Consider the following 27,336-nt stretch of genomic DNA (forward strand, 5'->3'; position numbering starts at 1 on the left):
AGCAATGCCAGATCTGAGCCGGGTCTGCAACCCACACCACAAGTCACGGCAATGCTGGATCCTTAACCCACGGAGTGAGGCCAGGGATTGAACCTGCAACCTCATAGTTCCTAGTCAGATTCATTTCCACTGTGCCACGATGGGAACTCTGAGAGTTTATGCTCTTAATGACAACACAGTTGCCATGTTTCATCACTCCAGCAGCAACCAGTTACAGATCGGGGGTAGCCCACCAATATTCGGAGACCATAGAGCTTTGTGCCAGAAACCCAAAGACACAGAGCCTGCCCCTGAGGGCTTTAGTTGTGAGGGAAAAGCAGGACATAGAGTCCCTTCCTTAGAACGTGGGCTCCACATAGATGTGCTGGATGACTCTACCTGAGTGGTTTACCCTCTCTGGGCTTCAGCTATCACCAGCTAAAATCATGGGACTCTGTACAGGAAGTGACTCTCAGACACGGGAAGTTTGTTATCCATAATTTGTTGCAAAATTATAACACTTAAAAAAAATAGAGATAGGAGTTCCTGTCACGTGGCTCAGTGGTAATGAACCCAACTAATATCCATGAAGACTCGGGTTCGATCCCTGGCCTCATTCAGTGAGTTAAGGATCCGGTGTTGCCATAAGTTGTGGTGTAGGTCGCAAATGGTGCTCAGATCCCATGTTGCTGTGGCTGTGGTGTAGGCCCACAGCTGCAGTTCTGATTCAACCCCTAGCCTGGGACCTTCCATGAGCCGCAGGTGCAGCCCTGAAAAGCAACAAACAAACAAAAACATTTACAAGTGGAGGAGTTCCCGTCATGGCGCAGTGGTTAATGAATCCGACTAGGAACCATGAGGTTGCGGGTTCGATCCCTGGCCTTGCTCAGCGGGTTAAGGATCCGGTGTTGCCATGAACTGTGGTGTAGGTCACAGACACGGCTTGGATTCCGCATTGCTTTGGCTCTGGTGTAGGCCGGTGGCTATGGCTCTGATTAGACCCCCTAGCCTGGGAATCTCGATATGCAGCGGGAGCGGCCCTAGAAAAGGCAAAAAGACAAACAACAACAACAACAACAAACCATTTACAAGTGGACATACCTGTGTGATCACCACCCAGGTCTAGGTGAACAACACAGGCCAGGCCCCCTCTCAGTTGATCCCGGCGCCCCCTACCGGCCGACCTGGAGATAACCACCGTGCTGCCTCTATCACCAGATTTATTTTGACCTTGGTACAAATGGAAGGTACGGTTGAGATCTGGCTTCTTTTGTTCAGACTTATGCATGTGGGCACATGGTGCTGTTGTGTGGAGCAGTAGTTTATTCTTTTCATTACCACGCATTCATGTTTCACTGTATGAATATTCTACAACTGATGCGTTCTGTTGATGGATGGGGGGTCCAGTGTTTTAACTTTATGTATCAAGCTGTGTGGCCTGGTTTTTGAAGAAATCGGAAAAGGGGCAGTGAAGGGAGCTACCTTTGCTCAGGCATTAACCATCCTGGACAGTGGGGTAAGGGCTGGAGAGAAGAGATGACGACCCCCCCTGCCCCATTTCTCTCCTAAAATCTCATGGTTTAGGAAGGGAGAGAGCTAAGGGAGCAGACGTCACAGTACAGCATGGCCAGCGTGGAGGTGGAGACAGCGCTGATGGGGAGACAGTGCGGTGGGGGGGGGGCGGAGCACAGGGAGGGGGGTCAGGGAGGACTTCCCAGAGGAGGAGCTGTGGGAATAGAGGCTTGAAGCCTAGGGAGGAATTCGTGAAATGACGAAGGCCTGGGACGTGCTGAGGACAGAGCTCAAAGCGGGCAGAGCAAAGGCACTGAGGCTTGCACGTATCGGCTCTTGGACAGGTCACATTGCTTGGAGCACAGGGCGCCCGTGACAAGCGATGAAGACAATGGTGAGCAGAATGGGTGGGGTCCTGGCCCACACGCGGTGTGTGTGGATAGAAGGGGGGGACCGACCATAATCAATAATCACGAAGCCGGAGTTCCCGTCGTGGCGCAGTGGTTAACGAATCCAACTAGGAACCATGAGGTTGCGGGTTCGGTCCCTGCCCTTGCTCAGTGGGTTAACGATCCGGCGTTGCCGTGAGCTGTGGTGTAGGTTGCAGACGCGGCTCGGATCTTGTATTGCTGTGGCTCTGGCGTAGGCCGGTGGCTACAGCTCCGATTCAACCCCTAGCCTGGGAACCTCCATATGCCGCGGGAACAGCCCAAGAAATAGCAACAACAACAACAACAACAACAACAACAAAGACCAAAAAAAAAAAATAATAATAATCACGAAGCCGAGACAAGCATCGTGGTGGAGAGGAGGTGGAGCGGTGCCAGGAGCTCTGTCCTAATCAGGGAGAGCACAAGAGGCTTCTCTGGGGAAATGAGGCTTGAGGTGAGCTTGGAATGATGGCAAGGCGTTAACAACAAGGAAAGGGGAGGAGGCGTATTCCAGCCAGAGGGGACTGTGGGGACAATGGTCCTGGGGCTGGAGGGAGCAGGGCGAATCAAAGTGTGGCCAGGGTCAGGGGAGTGACTTGGTAGAGGCAGGGGCGAGGCCAGGTCCAGGTCCTATATTGTCTTATAGGCCAAGGTAAGGGTTGCGGCCCATTCTGACAGCACTGGGAAGCTAGAGATTTTTTAAAAAATTAGTTAATTTAGGGCCGCACCCACGGCATATGGAAGTTCCCAGGCTAGGGGTCGAATCAGAGCTGTAGCCACCGGCCTACACCAGAGCAACAGCAACACGGGATCTGAGCCTCATCTGCGACCACAGTTCACGGCAATGCCAGATCCTTAACCCACTGAGTGAGGCCAGGGATGGAACCTGCAACCTCATGGTTCCTAGTTGGATTTGTTTCCACTGCGCCACGATGGGAACTCCAGAGTGGATATTTGGGTCTGATGCTCAGAGAAGAGGGGTGGGCTGGAGATACACTTGTGTGAGTCACCTGGCTGTGCTTGGGAGTGGAGGCTGGGAGAGTGGATGTAGGGCTCAAGGAAAGACTAAAAAGTAAGAAGAGGGAGTTCCCTGATGGCTCAGCAGGTTAAGGATCAGGTGTTGTTACTGCTATGGCTAGATTCACTGCTGTGATGCAAGTTTGATTCCTGGCCTGGGAACTTCCGCCTGCGGTGGGTCAGCACCCTCGCCCCGCGCCCCCCCCTCCCGCCCCCCGGAAAAAAAAAAAAAGCCTTGAAAAAGTGAGAAGAGGGCTCAGGGCCAGGTCTTGAAGACCCACATGGACCCACATGTCACCCTAGTATCATGGGGTGGGTGGAGGCAGGGAGATAAGTTTGGAGGCTGTGAGGGAAAAATGAGGGAATCCACAAGGAGAGGAAGAGGCCTTTATAAAGCAGAATTGACAGGCCTTGGAGTTCCCATTGTGGCGCAGCGGAAATGAATCCCACTGGTAACCATGAGGTAGCGGGTTCAATCTCTGGCCCCGCTTAGTGGGTTAACGACTCCGTGTTGCAGTGAGATGTGGTGTAGGTCGCAGACGCGGCTGGGATCCTGCCTTTCTGTGGCTGTGTCCTACCTAACCCAGCAGCTGTAGCTCTGATTTGACCCCCTAGCCTGGGAACCTCCACATGCAGCTTTGGCCCTTGGTTAGGGATGGAGTGTGGGGTGAGGGAGGGCAGGAGTCTAGTGTGAATCCTAGCTTTTGGCTCTGGTACCAGGTCCGTGTGTTGATCAAGATTTGGGCGCTGGGGATAGAATAGTTTGGAGTCACCAGCATATGACTAGACAAGAATAATCAGGGATTGTATGTCCAGTGGGAAGAGACTCAAGAATAGAAACCCCAGGGGGACATTGAGGTGAGAGGACGCGCCGGGAGGTAGGAGGGCCGCCATCCAAGCTCTGGCGACCCCTGCTGGTCAAACGCCGAAGTCTGCGCTCCGGCGGCTGCCCAGGTAGACCCGCTCCCCGCAATCAGGTGTGGCCGTGTCATTTCATCCCTGCCAGTGGGATGCCAAGCGGACGTGGTGTGAGCCCTTCTCCACTGGGCTTTCAGGCCCTAGATATGTCCCCTCTACCCGCCCAAGGCTGGAGCCCCATAGGGCAGTCACCAAGCTTTGGTCTTGAGTCACCGATGAGCCCTAGGGGGCAGTGCAGCAACACCGCAGAGGGAACCTGGGTCTCGGAATGACTCTGCAAGGGGAGTCCCTCGCCGCCCATCTGGAATGTTCACTCAGAACGCCAGAAAGAAAGGAAACCTGACATTCTTTGAGCAGCCAGCCTTTTTTTTTTTCGATCTCTTTGTTTTGGGAGTTTAGCCTAACTGATACGACTTAACTAAGCTAATACGATTCAGCCTAACTCAACTAAATGTACCTAATTAGCCTAATGAAAGTTATTAACCTAACTAGTACGACATAAAATTACAATATAATAAAATGAAAACTTAGCCAAATGTGTATAAGGTATCCTAACTACAAGGAGAACCGAGGGAGGAGAGTGTCAAGAAGGAGTGAATGGGGAACCATGTTCAGTGTTGCACAAGTATCAGATAAAATAAGGGATTAAGAACTCCACCCGGAGTTCCTGTTGTGGCTCAGTGGTTAACGAATCCGACTAGGAACCATGAGGTTGCAGGTTTGATCCTTGGCTTCGCTCAGTAGGTTAAGGGTCCGGCGTTGCTGTGGCTGTCTGGACCCCTAGCCTGGGAACCTCCATATGCCACAGGTGCAGCCCTAGAAAAGGCAAAAAGACAAAAAAAAAGTCCACCCGTCTTGGCAATTAGGAGGTGACTGGTGACTCCAGTGGCCCTTCCAGGGCAGTGATGAGGGGGGGGGGAGGAAACAGCTATAAAGTAAATTCAGCAAATGCAGGCATCTCTCTCTCTCTCTCACTCTTTTTTAGTTGTATGTGAATTTTTCTCCCGAAAGTCGTCTTTTTTGAGGTAGAAGGATGTGAAGGAAAGGCAAGAGGCGGGGATAGGGAGTTCCCGTGGTGGCGGAGCTGAAACAAACCCGACTGGTATCCATGAGCATATGGTTTGATCCCCACGCTGTGGCGTAGGTCGCAGATGCAGCTTGGATCCCACGTGGCTGTGGCTGTGGCTGTGGTGTAGGCCTGCAGCTGTAGCTCCGTTTCCACCCCTAGCCTGGCAACCTCTGCATGCTGAGGGCGTGGCCCTAAAACGCAGAAAAAAAATAAAGCGGGGGAGGGGGGGGAAGAGTCAGGTGCGGAAGGACCTAGAAGAGGACTCAAAGCATGATTACAGTGGAGCTGGGGGAGGGGTTGAAGACACTGGAAAAATGATGAGGGCGGGAAGGAGGCCTCTGTGGGGGGAGGGCCTGGGGCCCAGAGAGCAGTGGACAGGGTGGGGAAATGTGTATTTCCCAATGCACACACACACAAACACACACACACATTCAAGGCACTTCAGCAGCTGTGGGAGAGGGAGGCAGTGTTTTCTAGAGAGCCTCCGTTTTCCCTGAGAAGTGGGAGACTAGGTTGGGGTGCAGTGGGGGAGGGGAGAGGGGGCGTTGGGTGGAGGACTGAGAAGATCAGAGAAAGCACAGCTGAGAGCAGGAAACTGCGGGCCGTACAGAGACAGTTGGAAACCGGGGATTGGTGGAGGCACTAAACTTCCCCAGTATGGGGGCATTTTCCCAGCTGAGATTAGCATCTGCAGCTGGAGTCTAGCAGCAGCAGGGAGGCAGGTAGACCCAGGGTGGGAGTGCACCCCACTGCAGGCAGAAGAAGTCAAGGACTGGGAGAGTGAGGGTAGGAAGCAATGGATCCAGGAGGTGGATGGGGAACGAAGTTGAGGGCAGTGTAGGGGCAAGATTTTAGTGGAAAATTGAGAGGGTGAAGGTGTCAGGAGGTCACAGAGCGGCTGAAGTGGAAGCAGGGAGGCCGAGGCCTGGAAAGAAGGGAGTTTTTTCTGTTTTGGGTTTGGCAGGGACCCCAAGGCTGCCTAGGATGACAGCAGGACTTGGGTTGCAGAGGCCTTCTGGGAGTCGAGAGCCAGTGTCATTGAAATATGAGGGGTGTGGACAGGACGATTGCTCAGAAAAGCATGGTGGATGGTGGCCTGAGCCTCCCCTCTGCCCACCACACAGACATCAACGGGCAGAATAAACACTGATCTCTTGACGTTTATGTCAAGGAACTTGGAGTTCCCGTCGTGGCTCAGTGCTTAACAAATCTGACTAGGAACCCTGAGGTTGCGGGTTCGATCCCTGGCCTTGCTCAGTGGGTTAAGGATCTGACGTTGCCATGAGCTGTGGTATAGGTGGCAGACGCGGCTCAGATCTGGCATTGCTGTGGCTGTGGCTGTGGCCAGAGGCTCCAGCTCCAATTCGACCCCTAACCTGGGAACTTCCATATGGCACAGGTGTGGCCCTTAAAAGCAAAAAAAAAAAAAAAAAAAAAAAAAAGAAAAGAAAAAGAAAGAAAAAAGATAGACATCCTGGAGGATGGAGAGGGAGGCAGAGGGTATATTCCTGGGTTGCGGAGTGACCCTGATCCTGTGACCATGGCAGTATAGTGGCAGAGTCAGCGGGGAGCCTAAGACCACCTTTGTTTTTTTTTTTTTTTAACTAGTGGATGGGGCAGTGGGACCCCGTGTGGGGACCTGTCTATGGCTTTTGAGGGCCTGTAGGTCTGTCCATATGTGTCCATTGGTCCTGTGTGTGTCTGTGAAGAGGCCCCTGCGTTGGGGAGGGTGTCTCTGGATGTGCGGGAGTGTGTGGGAGTCTGAGCCTGTTTGGGAATGAGTGCCGTTCCTGTGTTGGGCTGTCCTGAGTCCATGGAGCGGGCGTCCCTTGGCTCTGTGTCTAGGAGCGTGTAAGGACGTGTCCCCTCTGCATTGAGACAGAAACTAGGTCAGTGTGCGGGCGGGAGTGGAGCGAGGGATCGATTCTCTCTCCGTAACAGGCTGATGGGGAAAGGGACAGGCACGAAGGGGGATGAAGGGGCAAAGAAACGCACCCTGGACCTGGGAGCCCCTAGCCTCTTCAGAACACCTGCTCTGGGGGAGAGGGCCAAAGAGGGGAGTGGGAGAAGGGGAGAGTGAGCTCGGGGGCCAGGAATGGGGTGGGGAGGCAGACAGATAGATGGAGATGTTGAGGAGCTCTTGGCCTGGTGCTGGCGGGGTGGGAGGCCAGATGTTGCATGGAGTAGGCAGCTGCCTGGTGCTTTGCTTAAGAAAAATGTCTCTTTAGCTCCTGTGAAAAGGACTGGCCCCTCCCACCTGATTACCGCCCCCCCCATCTGCATAACAGGATCCCATAGCCACGCCCCTCCCTCCATACCTTCCTCTTCTGCCTTCACCTGGGCAGCTGCAGGTGCACCTTCAGCTGGGTGGGAAAGAGGGCTGAGGAATGTCTGATCAGATGGGAGGGTGATGGCTAGATATAGCTAAGAAAATGATGGGATTTCCGGTCGTGGCACAGTGGAAACGAATCCGACTAGGCCATGAGGTTGCGGGTTCGATCCCTGGCCTTGCTCAGTGGGTTAAGGACCTGGCTTTGCCGTGAGCTGTGGCGTAGGTCGCAGCCTCGGCTCGGATCCTGAGTTGCTGTGGCTGTGGCGTAGACCAGCCGCTACAGCTCCGATTCAACCCCTAGCCTGGGAACCTAAAAAAAAAAAGAAAAAAGAAATAGGAAATGGTGGAGGGGAGTACCCGTTGTGGCTCAGCAGGTAAAGAACCCGATGAGTATCCATAAGGATGTGGGTTCAATGCCTGGCCCTGGTCAGTGGGTTAAGGATCTGATAACTCTCAGATGAGGCTCGGATCTGGCGTTGCTGTGGCTGTGGTGTGGGCCGGCAGCTGCCTGGGAACTTCCATGTGCCACGGTGCGGCACTAAAAAGAAAAAAAAAGGAAAAAGCTGGAGGGCATCTGTCTCCAGATACTGTTGGGATCATTGCCAGGGACCTAGGGAGGAGGAACCTGTATTTTTTTTCCCATAGGGAAGGACACAAGAGGGTCAGGGAACCCTACCTGGGGGCTTGGCTGCATGGGAAGAGCCTCCTACCCTCTTGCCCTCAACCAGGGAGATGCTTTTCTGTCTGTTCCCCCAGAGCTAGACACCCCTCAACCTGGGGTCCCTAAGCCCTAAGCCCTAACCCTCCATGTCCTCAGGTCTAATGGAAGCAGGGAGTCTGAATGCCAGGGCCCTGGACAGGGCCGTGGGCCCTTCCCGAGGCCGGGCCTTTCCAGGGAGGAGGTGTTCTCCCGTGTCAGGGCCCGTGCTGCTGCCGCCCTGCCTCCAGCTTCCCGCTTCCTCCTCCATCTGAGCTGTTGCAGCAGCAGCAGCAGCACCTTCTCTCTCAACACCTTCCAACCCGAGGCCCAGCCAAGTACCACGCAGCCCACGGCAAGCAGGCTCACAGCAGCCCCAGAGCTGGCACGCTCCTCGGCTCCTGCCCCTCCCCTCTGCAGCCTCCTCCCGCCCGTCCCTTCCTGTCTTCTGCATCCTGGAGAGGCTGTGGATGGAGGGCCCCCTGCTCTGTCTGAGCCCCAGCTGCTGTCCTCTTTAGGTCAGGGGCTTTGTTTCCAGGGCCACATCAGCCCCAAGCCCTTGCAAGCTCCTTGTCACCCTGGGCCAGCGTGGCATCACCTTAGTCGTTTGTGGTTCCACGTCAGTGCAGAACCCTCTGACTACTATGGGATGCATCTCCATCTGGGCCATAGCAGGCTCTACTTCTATCTAATTCCTGCTGGGCTCCATCATTCTCTCTAGCAATGTGGGCTCTGTGTTAGTTCAAGACCCCCCTGGGCTTCTTGTCACTCCAGGCCCTGTGGGCATCTTGGTGTGGGCTGCTGTGGGCACCCTGACATTCTGGACTGGGAGGTCCATGTCAGCAGGTGCCACATGGTTCTAACTCCTTGATCCACTGGACACTGTGAATAGACACAATCTTCATGAGCTTTCTGGGCCCCTCAGGACTCTTGTGGGTTCTTTGCTCCTCTGAGCCAAAGTGAGCTGCGTGTTCTAATTCCTTGTAGATCATGGCTGCTCAGTTGGGGTCAGTGGACCAGTAGCACTGGCTTCACCAGAGACCAGCAGGAAATGTTGAATCTTAGGCCCCACCTAGATCTTTTGAGTCAGGACCTGTATTGCTTTTTGTTTTTTGTCTTTTTTTTTTTGCCTTTTCTAGGCCCGCTCCCATGGCACATGGAGGTTCCCAGGCTAGGGGTCCCATCGGAGCCATAGCTGCCGGCCTACACCACATCCACAGCAATGTGGGATCCGAGCTGCATCTGCAACCTATACCACAGCTCACGGCAACGCTGGATCGTTAACCCACTGAGCAAGGGCAGGGACCGAACCCGCAACCTCATGGTTCCTAGTCGGATTCGTTAACCACTGCGCCACGACGGGAACTCCAGGACCTGTGTTGTTAACCTTTATGACGCTTATACACGTAAAGCTGGAGCAACACCACAGTCAAGTTCATGGCAGTTTGGATCAAGGTGGAACCACATTGACCCCATGCTGTATGAGCTCCATGATACACGCACCACCACCTCACCGCCGGCCAGAGTGGGCCCCACATTAAAGAGCCCCCCAGTGCCTCGTGGGAATTGAGGGGTTCTCCCTGTGACTCCCCAAGCCTCTGCCTCCTCCATCCATCACCTGTCTTATTTCCATCGGGGGACCTTGCCTCTAACCAGCTTCCTTCTCCAAAACCAAATGCCTGGTTTCCTGCCCTGAGTCTCTGGCCCACTCCGCCCAGAATCCAAGCACAAAGGGCTTTTGTCAGCCCCCACTCTGAGCTGGGGCTTTGGGGGATCCTCCTGACCCTCCCTCCCCACCAGCCTCCTGCCGACCTCAGGCCACCCGAGCTGGAGGCTGCTGCAGTAGTTTTCCATGCCTGCTGTTCTCTGCCTTATACACACGTTGCACAGATAGATCCAAAGTCTATATCTATATATACTTCTCACCCCCCACCCCCGGACGACGTGCGTCTCCTTTGCCAGGCTGTGGTCGTGCAGTCTGTCGCTCGTTAAGGCACTGTCTCGGATTTGCATGTTTAATATTTTATCCAGGAAGCTCTCCTGGCTGGGGCCCTGGGAGCTGGTGTGAAGCCGACAGAATGTCAGGCCCCGGAATGGTTGCTCACGAGGGGTGGCGGTGGGACGAGCGAGCGAGCGAGTGTCTGGGGGATGGAGACTGATGACGCCAGTTCCTGGCGGCTGGTCTGGGCTTCGGCGTGTCGGTGGGGGTGGGAAGAACACATCAAAGATCAGCCACCTCCAGTCCGCACAGGGAGCCCCACCCCCACCCCCGCCTCGGGGCACCCGGCCCTTGACCTTTAATGTGAACTTGCTTTTTCGGTTCAGCGATTCCTCCAGGTCCCAGTCCATTTCAGGGTCTGGGGATGTTCCAGGGGGAAGAAGCCCTGCAGGTCCATGGGAACGTGGCAAGGAACGCATCCTGTTATTAACCTCGGAGGATGACAGAGTGAGGGGGGGCAGACGGACAGGAGGAGAACAGGTCTGGCTGGCGCGGTGTGACCTTGGGGTGTCCTTGAGCTGGCATCAACATCCTCCCGCCCTCCCTGGCATGTTGGAGATCTGCGTTAGTGGCAAGCAGTGCAGAATATTGACAGCAATCCCTTCTGTTCCCAGATATTTGTAAAGAACTTAGCGGGCAGGAGGGGGAGAGGAGGGAGAAAGACGAGGCTCTGGCCCTAGGGCAGATGGAAAAATCTGAAGATGGAAGAGGGGGAGGGAGGGGAGAGCAGACAGACACAGGCCTTTCATTCTGACCCTTGCGAGGCATGAAATGCCTGATTGTGCCTGTGTCCAGAGGGTTCAGGGGGGCCTGGAGGTCGGGAGGTGGGGGGTGGGGTAGGGAAAGGCCGCTCCATCCCCTAAGCCCCTGGGGGACAAGATCCCCACACATTCTGCCGCAGTCTGGCAAGGCTCTCAAAGCCTTGAGAAAGGGCTTCTCAGAGGAGGGAGGATGGGGCGTGGCCCCAGACCCTGCTTCCCTACCCCTGCCTGCAGGGTTATCTGTGCAGTACTCAGCCCTGGTTAGGGGCAGGAGCCACGAAGGTGTGCGTGTGTGTGTGTGTGTGTGTGTGTGTGTGTGTGTGTGAGTGATTATCCTTTAGCCTGCAGCAAGGACACCCTTCTGCCCCAGGGCTGGCTGCTCCACAGCGGCTCCCAAACTACTCCTCCCTCAGGGGTCCAGTTGGAAAGTTCTTCCTGGTGTCTTGCTTCAGTCCTTTCTGCTGCCACTCCAGGGCAGTAACTTTCTGTTTTGCTCTCCGAGGGGGATGAGGGCCTTCACTTCCCCCAGGGGGTGGGCTGCCTCCTTTACCCAGGAAGAGGCATCATGATCTGATCTGAAGCCCAGAGGCCCAATCCGCCTTTCTAGTCCATTCTCCTGCCCACATACCTAGAGGGCTTGGCCTCTCTGTAAAGCAATACCCTCCTGTGGGCACCCCCACCAGCCACCATCCACAAGGAGCTGGGAAGGAACCTTTTTTTTTTTTTTTTGTCTTTTTGCTCCCTCGGCATATGGAGGTTCCCAGGCTAGGGGTCGAATCGGAGCTGTAGCCGCCGGCCTACACCACAGACATAGCAATAGCCACGGCAACAGGGATCCAAGCAGAGTCTGTGACCTATACCACAGCTCACAGCAACACCAGATCCTTAACCCACTGAGCAAGGCCAGGGATCAAACCCGCAACCTCATGGTTCCTAGTCGGATTTGTTAACCACTGAGCCACGACGGGAACTCCGAAGGAAGCTTAAACCACCTCCATATAGGAGTCGTGGCTCAGAGGTTAATGAACCTGACTAGTATCCATGAGGACACGGGTTCAATCCCTGGCCTCACTCAGTGGGTTAAGGATCCGGCATTGCCGTGAGATGTGGTGTGGGTTGCAGATGCGGTTCGGATCTGTCGTTGCTGTGGCTGTGGCCAGCAAAAAAAACCCCAAAAAACAAAAAACAAAACTCCATACAAACAGCAATGGACACCACCTTCTGCTCTCCCAATGGCCTGCATCTAGGTCAGCAGTTTGCAAACAGCTTTTACCCTTGGCAACTCTTGGTCCAATGGATATCATGCAGAAGCAGAGAGAAATAGGAGTTCTCATTGTGGCTCAGTGGTAACAAACCCTACTAGTATCCATGAGGATGCAGGTTCGATCCCTGGCCTTGCTCAGTGGGTTAAGGATCTGGCATTGCTGTGAGCTGGGGTGTAGTAGTTGCAGATTTGGCCTGGATCTGGCGTAGGCCAGTGGCTACAGTTCTGATTCGACCCATAGGCTGGGAGCTTCCATATGCTTCCGGTATGGTCCAAAAAAAAAAAACCCAAAACAACAAAAACAAACAAACAAAAAACACACCAAAAAAAAAAAAGCAAAGAGAAATAAACCTGAGAAAAGTCCAGCTGCCATGGTGGAAGCCAGGGGTGGGGGCCAGGGAGACCTGCCTACTGTGCTCCTCCTACCTCCTAGAAATCTTTCCAATCCCTCCCAGCATCCCTCAGGGGCTTTTTTTTGTTTTGTTTTAGCTATTGGGCATATGGAAATTCCCAGGTCAGGGGTCAAATCTGCACCACAGCAGGGACCCAATCTACTGCAGCGACAATGCCAGATCCTTAACCCGCTGTGCTCCAGAAGTGAATTTCCCCTAGGGGCTTTTGAAGGCCCCACAGGACTCCCAGTGCTTGGCGGAACACAGAAAAACCCTGATCTGCCAAATCTAGTTTCTTAACTCCTGGAAGCTGCCAATCAAAGGGAAGGGGACTGGCAGAGATAGGAGTATAAGTGACAGTCCCACAGGTGTCAACTTGATGACGAGGGAAGAAGTAGAATGATGCTGAAAAGCAGACTTGCAAGCCTGAAGGGCTCAAGGCTGGGGCCGTTTAGTTTGGGGGTGACCTTGTTTGCCCGTCAAGAATCTCCTGGGGCTGGACAACAGCACCTGCTCAGAGTGAGGGCCTGGGGCATCAACGGAAGGTTAGACTTAGTGGAAAGGAATTCGGTGAGAACTCTGGGGAAGACTGCTTGCCCTCCACAATGGCTCAAATTAAAAAAAAAAAAAAAAAAAAAAGGAGCAACCTGGGTCCGTGAAGGTGAACCCTGAGCTTACCGAATATGTCAACTCACCCAACAGAGCTAATAGCAGCTTCTCAGCTGGGGTGATTTTTGTCATCCCTCCCCCCCCACCCCTGCCCCAAGGGACATTGGGCAATGGGCAATGACCGGGGACATTTTCGGTTGTCACAACTGGGAAGTGGGTGCTACTGGGGTCTAAGGGCTTAGAGAGAGACCAGAGATGCTGCTAAAGATCCTGAAACATACAAGACAGTTGCCCTTAAAAATGAATTGCCCAGCGCAATATGTCAATAGTGCTGAGGTTGAGAAATACTGGCGTCTTTATTGTATCTATTTATTCCCCCACTAGAATATGTTCCCAGAAGTTGGAAATGATGAATCTTCTACTTGCTTCCTGCATCTGCCTCTGGACTTTCTGTGGAGTAGGTGCTTTACAAGCATTTGTTAGCTGAATGCGGGAATCAGCGACTTACCTGGACACGGAGACAGCCCTCTTCTTCCTTCCAGGGCCCAGATGGCCTTGGGGGAGGCACATGCTACTTCTGCGGTTTAGTTCATGGATCCTGCAAGGGATCCTGACCCTGGGCAACCCGGGGAGAAAGCTGGGGGAGGGCTCAACCAAAAGAGCCTGTGCTGTTGACTCAAAAAAAGAACAGATGCTCATTCGCATTGCAATTTACATATCGTTTGCATATTGCTTTGAATATAATTTGCATGCTGCTCCTTTAAAGGCAAAAGGCACAGATCTCCTGGCTTGGTCCGTCCTGCCTTTCCCACCTCTCTCCCTCCACTCTTTCCTTTTGTGAGTGTGTGTGTGTGTTTTTAGGGTGCACCCACGGCATATGGAGGTTCCCAGGCTAGGAGTCCAATCGGAGCTGTAGCGGCTGGTCTATGCCACAGCCACAGCAATGCTAGATCCGAGCCGCATCTGTGATCTACACCACAGCTCTCGGCAATGCTGTATCCTTAACCCACTGAGCAAGGTCAGGGATCGAACCTGAGTTGTCAAGGATGCTAGTCACAGTAGTTTCCACTGAGCTATGACGGGAACTCCCCTCCACTCTCTCTTTACTCACTCTCTGGAGAAGATCCACCTGTTGGGTCTACATTTGCTTAGATTCTCCGGGGCCTGGACAAAAAACATAGGAAACTCATTCACCGTGAGATGCAAAAAAAAAAAAAAAAAAAAGCAAGTAGACCCCTTGCATCTTGCCCATTCCTTGTGGTCAAGATTCTGGGCTTTGGTATCCCACATGCTTGAATTTCAGCTTGGCTTCTGCCACTCAACAAACTGTATGATCTTGAGTGAGTTATTTAGTCTTTCTGCCCCTCAATTCCCTCATCTGTGAAATGCAGATAATGATGGAGTTACTGTGATGATCGAACAAGAAAAATCTATTAAAGGAGTTCCTGTTGTGGCTCAGTGGGTTAAGAATATGACTCGCATCCATGAGGCTGTGGGTTCAATCCCTGGCCTCACTCAGTGGGTTAAGGATCTGGTCTTGCTGCAAGCTGTGATGTAGGTCACAGATGGGGGTTGGATCTGGCATTGCTGTGGCTGTGGCCTAGGCTGGTAGCTGCAGCTCCGATTCGATCCCTAGCCTGGAAACTTCCATATGCCATAGGTGCTGGTCCTAAAAAGAAAAAAAAAATCTAATAAAGGGCTAGGCATTTGGCGGGCACTCAAGAAATGGTAACTGTTGTGCTTACTTTTTTTGCAGGGGCTACGCCTGTGGCATATAGAAGTTCCGGGGTCAGGGATTGAGCCTGCTCCACAGCAGTGACTTGAGACACAGCAGTGACAATGTCAGCTCCTTAACTCACCAAGCCACCAGGGAACTCCCTGTTTTGCTTACTTTTAAGCCTAGTTTCTCTGAAGCAGCTGTGACTGGAAGAAGCTGCATCTCTGAACGGCTTGCTCTGCTGCTAGTCCCTTAGCTAATCTCTCTTTCCCTTTTTTTTTTCTTTTTCTAGAGCAGTAGATACCAACCTAAGCCACAGCCACAGCAACTCAGGATCCGCCTCTGAGATCTACATTACAGCTCATTACGGCAATGCTGGATCCTTAACCCACTGAGTGAAGCCAGGAATTGAACCTGCATCCTCATGGATACTGGTCAGTTTTGTTTCCACTGAGCCACAAAGGGAACTCCTCTCTTTCCTTCTTTTTTTTTTTGCTTTTTAGGGCTGTACCCATGGCATAGGGAAGTTCCCAGGCTAGGGGTTGAATCAGAGCTACGGCTGAGGGCCTATACCACAGCTACAGCAACACAGGATCCAAGCCTGGTCTGCGACCTACACCACAGCTCATGGCAATACCAGATCCTTAACCCACTGAGCGAGGCCAGGGTATCAAACTTGCGTCCTCATGGATACTAGTCAGATTTGTTTCTGCTGAGCCACGATGGGAACTCCTAAAAGTCATCTTTTTTTTTTTTTTTCCTTGTCTATTTGCTATTTCTTGGGCCGCTTCCGCGGCATATGGAGGTTCCCAGGCTAGGGGTCGAATCGGAGCTGTAGCCGCCGGCCTACGTCAGAGCCACAGCAACGCGGGATCCGAGCCGCGTCTGCAACCTACACCACAGCTCACGGCAACACCGGATCATTAACCCACTGAGCAAGGCCAGGGACCGAACCCGCAACCTCATGGTTCCTAGTCGGATTCATTAACCACTGCGCCACGATGGGAACTCCCTAAATGTCATCTTTAAATCAGCGTTGGGATTTAGAATCCTTTTCCTCTTCCAGGAGTCTCTACTTAGGTAAATGGTAGTATCATCTACCCAGTTGCTTGAGCCCAAAACCTCAGAATAAATATTTGATTCCTCTCTCCCTCACCCCCTGATTTAGTTATCTCTTGCTATGAAACACTTTACTCCCCAAATTTAGTATGCTTCCAGTAATGAGCATTTACTGTCCTACATTATACATGCTACTTTGGGTCACGAATCTGGAAATGACTTAGCTGGGATCAGGTCCTCTCATGAAGTTTCAGTAAGATATCGATGAGGGTGCAGCCATTTAAAGACTTGAGAGTTGCATGGCGGCCTAGCAGTTAAGGATCTAGCATGGTCACTGTTGTGGCATGGGTTTGAGCCTTGGCCTAGGAAAGTCTGCCTGCCACGGGCATGGCCAAAAAAAAAAAAAAAAAAAAGAAAGAGCTTGCCTGGAGGATCTGCTTCTAAGAGGACTCATTCACAGGCCTCTTAAGTTAGTGCTGATGGTTGGCAGGAGGCCTACATTCCTTGCTATGTGGACACCACAGAGCTGCTTACGTCATCCTCATGACGTGGCAGCTGCCTTTCCCAGAACCAGTGATCTAGGAGAGCAGAGAGCAAGCTGCTGTGCCTTTTCTGATCTTGTCTTGAAAGTCCTACCCTGTTACTTCTGCCATGTTCTCTTTGTTAGAAATGAGTTGCTAGGTCCAGCCTGCATTCAAGGAGAGGAGAATTCAGTTGCACCTCATGAAGGGAGGCATATCAAAGAATTTGTGGGCATATTTTTAAACCACTACCAAGGAGTTCCCGTTAAGGCTCAGCTGTGAAAAATCCTCCCCGTTGTGGCTCAGTGGTAATGAATTGACTAGTATCCCTGAGGACTCGGGCTCGATCCCTGGCCTTGGTCAATGGGTTAAGGATCAGGTATTGCCGTGAGCTATGGTGTAGGTTGCAGACCAGGCTCAGATCCTTCGTTGCTGTGGTTGTGGTGTAGGCCGGCAGGTGCAGTTCCAATTTGACCCCAGGCCTGGGAACTTTCATATGCCTCAGGTGTGGCCCTAAAAAGACAAAATAAATACATAACACCACTACCAAATCAGACCTTGAATCATCTATTTCCCTTCGTCTCCAGTGTCGCCATCCCAGCCCCAGCCACCCTCATTGCTCACCTCTGCTGTGGCAATGGCTTCCTGATTGACTTTTTTTTTTTTTTAATGGCCACACCTGTGGCATATGGAGGTTCCCGGTTGAGGGGTCAAACTGGAGCTATCGAGGCTGGCCTATGTCACAGGCACAGCAACGTGAGATCCAAGCTGCATCTGCAACCTATGCCACAGTTCATGGCAACCCCAGATCCTTAACCCACTGAGCTAGGTCAGGGGTCGAACCTGCATCCTCACAGACACTATGTTGGGTTCTTAGCCTGCTGAGCCACAACAGGAACTCCCTGACTGACTTTCTTGCTTCTACACATGTCCCTCTACAACCCACTCTCCACAAAGCAGCCAGCATGGCCTGCAACAATGTCAGTCACATGTAGGGGCTTCGAGTTCCTGATGATGGCCCACGTTTCCTTTCCCTTTTAAGATTCCCCTGAAAATGGGGAGTTCCCATCATGGCGCAGTGGAAACAAGTCCGACTAGGAACCATGAGGTTGCAGGTTCCATCCTTGGCCTTGCTCAGTGGGTCAGGGATCTGGCTGTGAGCCCTGAGCTGTGGTGTAGGTTGAAGCCACAGCTTGGATCCTAGTCGCTGTGGCTGTGGCGTAGGCTGGCAGCTGGCCTCCTAGCCTGGGAACCTCCATGTGTTGCGGTGCAGCCCTAAAAAGCTAAATAAATAAATTAAATAAATTAAAAAAAAATTTAGGAGTTCCCGTTGTGGCGCAGTGGTTAACAAATCCGACTAGGAACCATGAGGTTGCGGGTTCGGTCCCTGCCCTTGCTCAGTGGGTTAACGATCCGGCGTTGCCGTGAGCTGTGGTGTAGGTTGCAGACGCGGCTCGGATCCCGAGTTGCTGTGGCTCTGGCGTAGGCCGGTGGCTACAGCTCCGATTCAACCCCTGGCCTGGGAACCTCCATATGCTGCGGGAGCGGCCCAGGAAATAGCAACAACAACAGCAACAACAAAAAAGACAAAAGACAAAAAAAAAAAATTTAAAGATGTGCAGAAAAGTTCATTAAAAAAAGATCCCCGGGAGTTCCCGTCGTGGCTCAGTGGTTAATGAATCCGACTAGGAACCATGAGGTTGTGGGTTCGATCCCTGGCCTTCCTCAGTGGGTTAAGGATCCGGCGTTGCCGTTAGCTGTGGTGTAGGTTGCAGACGCGGCTTGGATCCCACATTGCTGTGGCTCTGGCATAGGCCAGTGGCTACAGCTCCGATTCAACCCCTAGCCTGGGAACCTCCATATGCCATGGGAATGGCCCAAGAAATCGCAAAAAAAAGAAAAAAAAAAAAAGATCCCCGAAATTGTAGTAAAGAATGGAGGTGGGAGTTCCCATGGTGGCTCAGCAGTAACGAATCCAACCAGTATCCATAAGGACATGGGTTCCATCCCTGGCCCCGCTCAGTGGGTTAAGGATCCGGTGTTGCCCTGAGCTGTGGTGTAGGTTGCAGACACAGTTCGGAGCTGATGTGGCTGTGGCTGTGGTGTAGGGTGGCAGCTGCAGCTCCAATTCAACCCATAGCCTGGGAACTTCCATAGGGCGTGGGTGAGGCCCTAAAAGAGACAAAGAAATAAAAATAAATAAATAAATAAATAAATAAATCTTTTAAAAAAGAAAGAAGAGAGGTATGAATTGACAACGGCAGAGAAAATGGTATCTCAGCAGGTAAAGGATTTCAGCAGTGTTTTGGAGGGTTAGAAGAGGACAGAGGAGGCGTCATAGACATCGTGACCAGGACAGACGATAATAAAACGCAAGAGGATTTGGAAGCATCAGATTAGGCTGAGGTGCGGAGGTGAGTCATGGGATGGATGAGCAGTTGACCTTCTCCACCGTTGCCCTTCACAGAAAAGTAGAACAGAATTTTCTTCTCTCTCTCTCTCTCTCTTTTTTTTTTCTTTTCTTTTTCAACCTGCCCCTAAGGTGTATGGACGTTTCTGGGCTAGAGGTCGAATCCGAGCTGCCACTGCTTTCTGCACCACAGCCACGACAGCATAGGATCTGAGCCACATCCGCAAGCTACACTGAAGCTTGCAGCAATGCCGGATCCTTAACCCACTGAGCAAAGGCCAGGGCTTGAACCCACATCCTCACGGACACTCTGTTGGGTTCTTCACCTGCTGAGCCACAATGGGAAATCTGGAGAAACTGAAAGTCTCTGAGGCAAAATTCCATATACTAATATATTTGGAGGGTTTCTAGTGAAATAGATGGCTCCTTTGCCCAACCACTCAAAAGCAAGATCCACCAGTTAAAAACCTCCCTCGTGCCCACGGAACTGCCAGTCTGCTTTGTAATGCCTTTCTGTGACTACGAATGGCTGAGCAAAGACCACTTGACAAATGAAGAAAACTCCTGTGTCAGTTTAGGTCCTGGGAAACAGACATCAAAAGGAGTTAGCAGTGCAGCACATTTATTGCGTGTAATGCTTGTGGAAAAGCTTCAGACTGCGATGCAGGACTGACAAGTGAGAAAGAAGAGGGGGAAGGAAGGCGGGTTGGGGAGGATGAGTTTCAGACTGTGGTGCAGCTCAGAGTCTCAGCCAGAGCTTCAGAGCAAAGATTGCCCACTAGGGGACACCCTGCTGGGCTGAAACTTCAGGGGAGGGAAAACCCCCCACCGTGCTGGGGAATTGGCTGGAGCTGCTCGAGGGAAGGGTGTCCTCCGTTCCAACGCTGCAGCTGATTCAGAAAGTGTGGAAGCCGAAGTTTCTCAGGTGACAGCTCTCTTCATGGCAAGTGCTCTCTCTCTTTGTTTTTTGTTTTTTATTTTTTATTTTTGGTCTTTTTGCCTTTTCTAGGGCCGCACCCGTGGCATATGGAGAGTCCCAGGCTAGGGGTCCAATCGGAGCTGGAGCCACCGACCTACGCCAGAGCCACAGCAACATGGGATCTGAGGCTCGTCTGTGACCCACACCACAGCTCACAGCAGCACCGGATCCTTAACCCACTGAGCGAGGCCAGGGATCAAACCCACACCCTCACGGATACTGGTTGGGTTCATTACCAGTGAGCCACAACGGGAACTCCAGCAAATGCTCTCTTAAAGGGAGATCCCAGTACACTTCCAGGGCTGTTACAATCAGCATGAAAGAGAAAGACAAAATAAAAAAGGAAGAAAAGCTAAGGAAAAGAAGAAAAAATAAACAACTTAAACATACCCCTCCCAATAGTTAATATCCTATAATAGTTATTTTTAAAAGAATAGCATGCAGTGAAAAAAGAGCTATAAAGAATGAGTTCTTGGAGTTCCCGCGGTGGTTCAGTGGTGAACGAATCTGACGAGTATCCATGAGGATGTAGGGTCCATCCCTGGCCTTGCTCAGTGGGTTAAGGATCTGGCGTTGCCGTGAGCTGTGGTGTAGGTTGCAGAGGTGGCTTGAATCCTGGGTGGCTGTGGCTGTGTCGAAGGCCGGCAGCTGTAGCTCTGATTCGTCCCCTTGCCTGGGAACTTCCACCTGCTGAGGGTGAGGACCTAAAAAGACAAAAAAAAAAAAAAAAAAAGAGAGAGAGAGAGAGAAAAGAAAGAAAAAAGAAGGAAAGAAGGAGTTCTTTATTAACTAGACAGTAGAACTGTTGGAGAAGTGGAACAAAAAAGTCAGTTGGAGAGTAGCGACACCAAAAGCCACAGAGGTGAAACTTGCTGAGCACTGGCTATATGCTAGGTGTTATTCTAATCTCTGATGATAAGCAGCAGACAGAATTCACAAAGCCATTGCTTTTGAGAGGTTCCCAAGAATAGAAATATTTTTTTGGGGGGGATGAAAGGATAGAATACTTAGGTGGACCAGTCCAGCAGGTTCAATGTTTGATTAATAGGAGTTCCAGCAAAAGAAGGCAGAAATGAAGAGAGCAGGAACGTGGCAAAAAATGAATGCAGGAAAACAGAATTGGCGTTCCTGTAATGGCTCAGTGGGTTAAGAACCTGACATAGCGTCCATGAGGAAGGAGGTTCAATTCCTGGTGTTGCTCAGTGCGTTAAAGGATCCAGCGTTACAGCAAGGTGTCGTGTACGTAGGCTGTAGATGCAGCTTGGGCCTGGTGTTGCCCCGGCTGTGTCTGTAGCCAGCAGCTGCAGCTCTAATTTGACCCTTAGGCCAGGAACTTCCATATGCCACAGGTGCAGACCTACACAAACAAACAAACAAACAAACATACAAAAAAAAAAAGAAGAAGAAGAGGAAAGAAAGAAGGAAAAACACAGAATTGAGGGACATGTTTGCCTGAAATGAATGCTCTGAACTTCTGCTTTGGTCCAAGATGAAGTAACAGGGAATGGATTTACTCTCCCATCTGAAACAACTAAAAAGCCAGGCAAAATATATGAAAGAAGAATGGAGCTGGAGGCGTTGCTCTCCCTGACTATATCACAAAACTACAGTAATCAAGAGTACGAATGGTCCTGGTACAAAAACCCCCCACAGGAGTTCCCATTGTGACAAAGTGGAAATGAATCCGACTAGGAACCATGAGGTTGCAGGTTCAGTCCCTGGCCTCCCTCAGTGAGTTAAGGATCCAGTGTTGCCGTGAGCTGTGGTGTAGGTCGCAGACGCAGCTCGGATCCCGAGTTGCTGTGGCTGCGGCATAGGGAGGCAGCTACAGTTCTGATTAGACCGCCATATGCCACAGGTACGGCACCAGAAAAAGATAAAAAACCAAAAACAACCCTCACATAGATCAAGGGATAGAAAACCCAGAATTAAACCCACACACTTGTGACCAACGAATCTATCACAAAGGAGGAAAAACTAATCAATAGAGAAAAGACAGTCTCTTCAATAAGTGATGCTGGGAAAACTGGACAGCAACATGTAAAAGAACAAAATGATAACATTCTCTAAAATCATACACAAAAATAAGCTTGAAATGGATTAAAGACCTAAATGTAAAGGACTAGATACTGTAAAACTCCTAAAAGAGAACATAGGCGTAATACTCTCTGACATAAATTGCAGCAATATTTTTTGGATCCATCTCTTAGAGTAATGGAAACAAAAGCAAAAATAAACAGTAATGGAAACAAAAGCAAAAATAACAAAGGAAACCTAATTAAACTTAAAGATTTGCAAAGTAAAGGAAACCATAAACAAAGTACAAAGACAACCTACTGAATGCGAGGAATGATTTGCAAATGATGCGACTGACAAGGGATTAATTTCCAAAGCATATAAGTAGCTCAATAACAACAAATCAAAAAACAATGCAATCAAAAAATGAGCAGAAGACTTAAATGGACATTTCTTCAAAGGAGACATATAGACAGCCACGGGCGCATGAAAAATACTCAACACTGCTGATAATTAGAGGAAAGCAAACCCAATTACAAGAAGGTACCACATCACACTGATCAGAATGGCCATCATCAAAAAGGCTATAGGGAGTTCCTGTGATGGTGCAGCCGGAAAGGAATCTGACTTGTATCCGTGAGGATGAAGGTTCAATCCCTGGCTTGCTCAGTGGGTTGGGGATCCTGTGTTGCCATGAGCTATGCTGTAGGTTGCAGATGTGTCTCGGATCTCGCGTGGCTGTGGCTGTGGCATAGGCTGGCAGCTACAGCTCCGATTAGACCCCTAACCTGGTAACTTCTGTATGCCATGAGTGTGGCCCTAAAAAGAAAAAAAAAAAAAGTCTACAAATAATAAATCCTGGAGAGGAAATAAAGGGACCCTCCTGCACTATGGGTGGGAAGGTAAATTGGTGCAGCCACTCTGGAGAATAGTATGATGGTTCCTTAAAAATTTAAAAATTGGGAGTTCCCGTCGTGGCGCAGTGGTTAACGAGTCCGACTAGGAACCATGAGGTTGCGGGTTCGGTCCCTGCCCCTGCTCAGTGGGTTAACGATCCGGCGTTGCCGTGAGCTGTGGTGTAGGTTGCAGATGTGGCTCAGATCCCGCGTTGCTGTGGCTCTGGCATAGGCCGGTGGCCACAGCTCCGATTCGACCCCTAGCCTGGGAACCTCCATATGCCGCGGGAGCGGCCCAAAGAAATAGCAAAAAAAAAAAAAAAAAAAAATTTAAAAATTGGGAGTTCCCGTTGTGGTATAGTGGAAACGAATCCGACTAGGAACCATGAGGTTTCAGGTTCGATCCCTGGCCTCCCTCAGTGGGTTAAGGATCCAGCGTTGTGGTGAGCTGTGGTGTAGGTCGCAGATGCGGCCTGGATCCTGCATTGCTGCGGCTGTGGCTGTGGCTGGCAGCTACAGCTCTGATTCGACCCCTAGCCTGGGAACCTCCATATGCTGCAGGTGTGGCCCAAGAAGACAAAAGGCAAAAAATAAATAAATAAATAAATAAATAGAATAAAAAATTGGAGTTCACACTGTGGCAAAGCAGGTTTAGGATCCAGCATTGTCTATTAGGCCGTGCAAGTTCAATCTCTGGCCTGGCACGGTGGGTTAAGGATCTGGCATTGCTGCAGCTGTGATGTAGGTTGAAGCTACAGCTGAGATTCAGTCCCTGGCCCAGGAACTTCCATATGCCCTGGGACCTTAAAAAAAAAAAAAAGAGGAACAGGAGTTCCCATCGTGGTGCAGTGGTTAACGGATCCAAGTAGGAACCATGAGGTTGCGGGTTCGATCCCTGGCCTTGCTCAGTGGGTTAAGGATCTGGCGTTGCCGTGACCTGTGGTGTAGACCAGCGGGTACAGCTCTGATTCAGCCCCTAGCCTGGGAACCTCCATACACTGTGGGAGCAGCCCTAGAAAAGGCAAAAAGAAAAAAACAAAACAAACAATTAAAAAAAACCCTAAAAATAGAACTCCCAGCAATCCCATTCTTCTATCTGACTTGCTTGCCTTAGCATAATACCCTACAAGTCTAACCATGTTGCCCCAAATGGCAAAATTTCCTTCTTTTTTATGGCTAGTATTCCGAGGTATATATACACCACATCTTCTTTATCTGTAGCTGGACAATCAGGTTGCTTTCATGTCTTGGCTACTGTAAATAGCTATTGTAAATAATGGGCTGTGTGTATCTTTTCAAATTAGTATTTTTGTATTTTTCAGATATATACCTAGGAGTGGAATGGCTGGGTCATATGGTTCTAGTTTTAGTTTTTTGAGAAGCCTCCAGCCGCGCCAATTTATATTCCCACCAACAGTGTATGAGGGTTGGTCCATATTGTTTATTTTATTATTATTATTATTTTGTCTTTTCAGGGCTGCACCCACAGTGTATGGAGGTTCCCAGGCTAGGGGCTGAATCGGAGCTGTTGCCACTGGCCTACACCACAGCTCACGGCAATGCCATATCCTTAACCCACTAAGCAAGGCCAGGGATCGAATCCACAACCTCGTGGTTCCTAGTCGGATTTGCTTCTCCTTCACCAGGATGGGAACTCCAATATTGTTTATTTTATTTTTTTTTCTGTGTATGTTCCCGGGTCAGGATCAAGCCTGTCCCACAGACACTGCAGTGACAATACCATATCCTTAACCCACTGTGTCACGAGGGAACTCTGGTCCATGTATATATATATTATTTAATTTTCTTTGGCCAGGCCAGGAATCAGATCCCAGCCACAGTTTACACCACAGCCACAGCAACTTGGGATCCGAGCTGTGTCTGCAACCTACACTACAGCTCACGGCAATGCCAGATCCTTAACCCACTGAGCAAGGTCAGGAATCAAACCTATGTCCTCATGGATGCTGGTCAGATTCGTTTCCGCTGAGGAACGATGGGAACTCCCTAAGTATATACATTTTAAGGGTGGTTTTAGCTGTATCCCATTATCATTCAGTTTGATATATTTTGTAATTTCCATTGTGGTCTCTTCTTTGGCTCCACTAGTTATTTAGAGGATTATTAATTTCAAACCTTGGAGGGGGTATTTCTAGTTATCTTTTAGTTACTGATTTTGATTTTGCTGAGTCCAACGAATACACTATGCATGATTTTATTTTATTTTATTTTATTTATTTTTTTGTCTTTTTGCTATTTCTTTGGGCCGCTCCTGCGGCATATGGAGGTCCCCAGGCTAGGGGTCGAATTGGAGCTGGAGCCGCCAGCCTACACCACAGCCACAGCAACATGGGATCTGAGCTGCATCTGCAACTTACACCACAGCTCATGGCAATGCCGGATCCTTAACCCACTGAGCAAGGCCGGGGATTGAACCCGCAACCTCATGGTTCCTAGTTGGATTCGTTAACCACTGAGCCATGACGGGAGTTCCTATGCATGATTTTAATAGCATGAAATTTGTTAAGACTTGCTTTATGGCCCAGCATATGGTCAGTTTTGTTAAGTGTGAAAATTGATATTTGAGAAGAATGTGCCTTCTGTAGTTGTTAGTTTCCTCCTGTTTTTTTTTTTTTTTTACAGTATTTTTACAGTATTCTATAAATGTCTGTTAGGGAAATTTGTCAATTATGTTGGTCAAATCATCTGTTTCTCTACTGATTTAAAAAATCTACTTGTTCTATCACTTTCTGAGAGAGAGAGATGTCAAAATATAAACGAACTGAAGGTTTCTCTACTTCTTTAATTCTATCAGTTTTCGCTTTATATAATTCGAGGTTATAATTTAGGACTGTTATGTCTTCCTGTTCGATTGACCCTTTTATCATCCTAAAATATTCCTCTTTGTTTTTACTAATACTTTTCGCCATAAAGTTTAATTTGTCTGATATTAATATAGCTCCACCAGCTTTATTTTGGCTAGTGCTTACATTGTATCTTTTTTCATCCTGTAATTTTAACATTTTTGTATTCTTCTATTTAAGATAGTTCTCTCGTAATAGCATGTAATCGGATTATTTATTATAGTTTGACATCTGTCTTTTGTAAAATTTTTTATGGCTGCACTCATGGCATAGGGAAGTTCCTGGATCAGGGATTGAATCTGAGCTAGAGCTGCAACCTAGGCTGCAGCTGGGGCAACACTGGATCCTTGAACCCACTGCACCAGGTTGGGGATCAAACCTGCACCTCCACAGCTACCCGAGCCACTGCAGTCAGATTCTCAACCTACTGTGTCACAGCTAGAACATCGGTATCTATCTCTTAATTGGTGCATTTAGCCCATTCACATTTCACATAAATACTAATATAGTTGGTATCTACCATATCCTATTTGTTTCCTATTGGTTCCTGTAGTCCCACTGGAAAAGGTCACTGAATGCAGTGGGAGGATTTGACTGGAGAAACACTTGGGCGGAAACAAGGATGCCAGTTAAGAGACTGTAGCAGTTGTCCGAACGAAAAGGGCGACATGGATTAGGTTCATGGCGATGAGGATAGAGAGATGTGGACAAATGAGATTTCAGAGACAGGAAAAACAGTATTTAGTGATTGTATTTAGAGAATGAAGTGAAAGAGACTAAAGAATCTAAGAAGGCTGTGGCTGTGGCGTCGGCCGGTGGCTACAGCTCCGATTCAACCCCTAGCCTGGGAACCTCCATATGCCGGTTCAAGAAAAGACAAAAAGACAAAAAAAAAAAAGAATCGAAGAAAAGAAAAAAAGAAACAAAAAAGGAGTTCTCTTGTGGTGCAGAGGGTTAAGGATAGAACCTTGTCATTGCTGTGGCTCAGGCTGCAGCTTCGGCACAGGTTCGATCACTGGCCTGGGAACTGGGAACCTCTGCATGTCTTGGGTGTGGCCAAAAAAAAAAAAAAAAAAGAATCAGGGAGTTCCTGTTGTGGCGCAGGGGAAATGACTCCGACTAGGGACGTGAGGATGTGGGTTCGATCCCTGGCCTTGCTGAGTGGGTTAAGGATCTGGCATTGCTGTGGCTGTGGTACAGACCAGCAGCTGTAGCTCCAATTTGACCCTCAGTTGGGGGACGTCCACGTGCTACAGGTGTGACCCTGAAAAGAAAAAAAAGAAAAAAAATCAAAGAAGACTCTCAGACTTCTGGTGTGAGCAGCTTGGTGGATGATACCACCATTTATTTTAAAAATTCAGGAGGAGAGGAGTTCCTGTCATGGCGCAGTGGTTAATGAATCCGACTAGGAACCATGAGGTTTCTGGTTCGATCCCTGGCCTTGTTCAGTGGGTTAAGGATCTGGTGTTGCCGTGAGCTGTGGTGTAGGTCACAAACATGGCTTGGATCCCGAGTTGCTGAGGCTTTGGCGTAGACTGGCAGCTACAGCTCCAACTGGACCCCTAGCCTGGGAATCTCCATATGCCGCGGGAGCAGCCCTAGAAAAGGCAAAAAGTCCAAAAAAAAAAAAAAAATTCAGGAGGAGAAATAGGATTAAGAGAAAAGATAATGAGATTAGTTTCTAAACAGTCAACAGTCGAGTAGAGAGAGACCTAGTATGCAATTGAATGTACAGGACTGGAGCTTATAACTGAGTTGGAGATATTAAATTGGGAACTGCTAGAACGTGGGTGATAATTAAAGCAATAGGAATATTAGGGATTAAGAATAGAGCAGGCCTTGAACAAAAACCTGAGGAATATTAAATATTTGGACTGAGCCAAGGAGACTAAGA

At 50.0% G+C, this 27,336-nt stretch overlaps 1 pseudogene; it reads right to left on the reverse strand.

Moving 5' to 3' along the window:
- Positions 1 to 6,947: 6,947 nt before the first annotated feature.
- LOC125113845 (40S ribosomal protein S19-like) overlaps positions 6,948 to 27,336 on the reverse strand; it is a 31,088-nt pseudogene continuing 10,699 nt past the window's right edge.

Source organism: Phacochoerus africanus, chromosome 14 (assembly GCF_016906955.1).
Source record: "Phacochoerus africanus isolate WHEZ1 chromosome 14, ROS_Pafr_v1, whole genome shotgun sequence".
Classification (NCBI taxonomy): domain Eukaryota; kingdom Metazoa; phylum Chordata; class Mammalia; order Artiodactyla; family Suidae; genus Phacochoerus; species Phacochoerus africanus.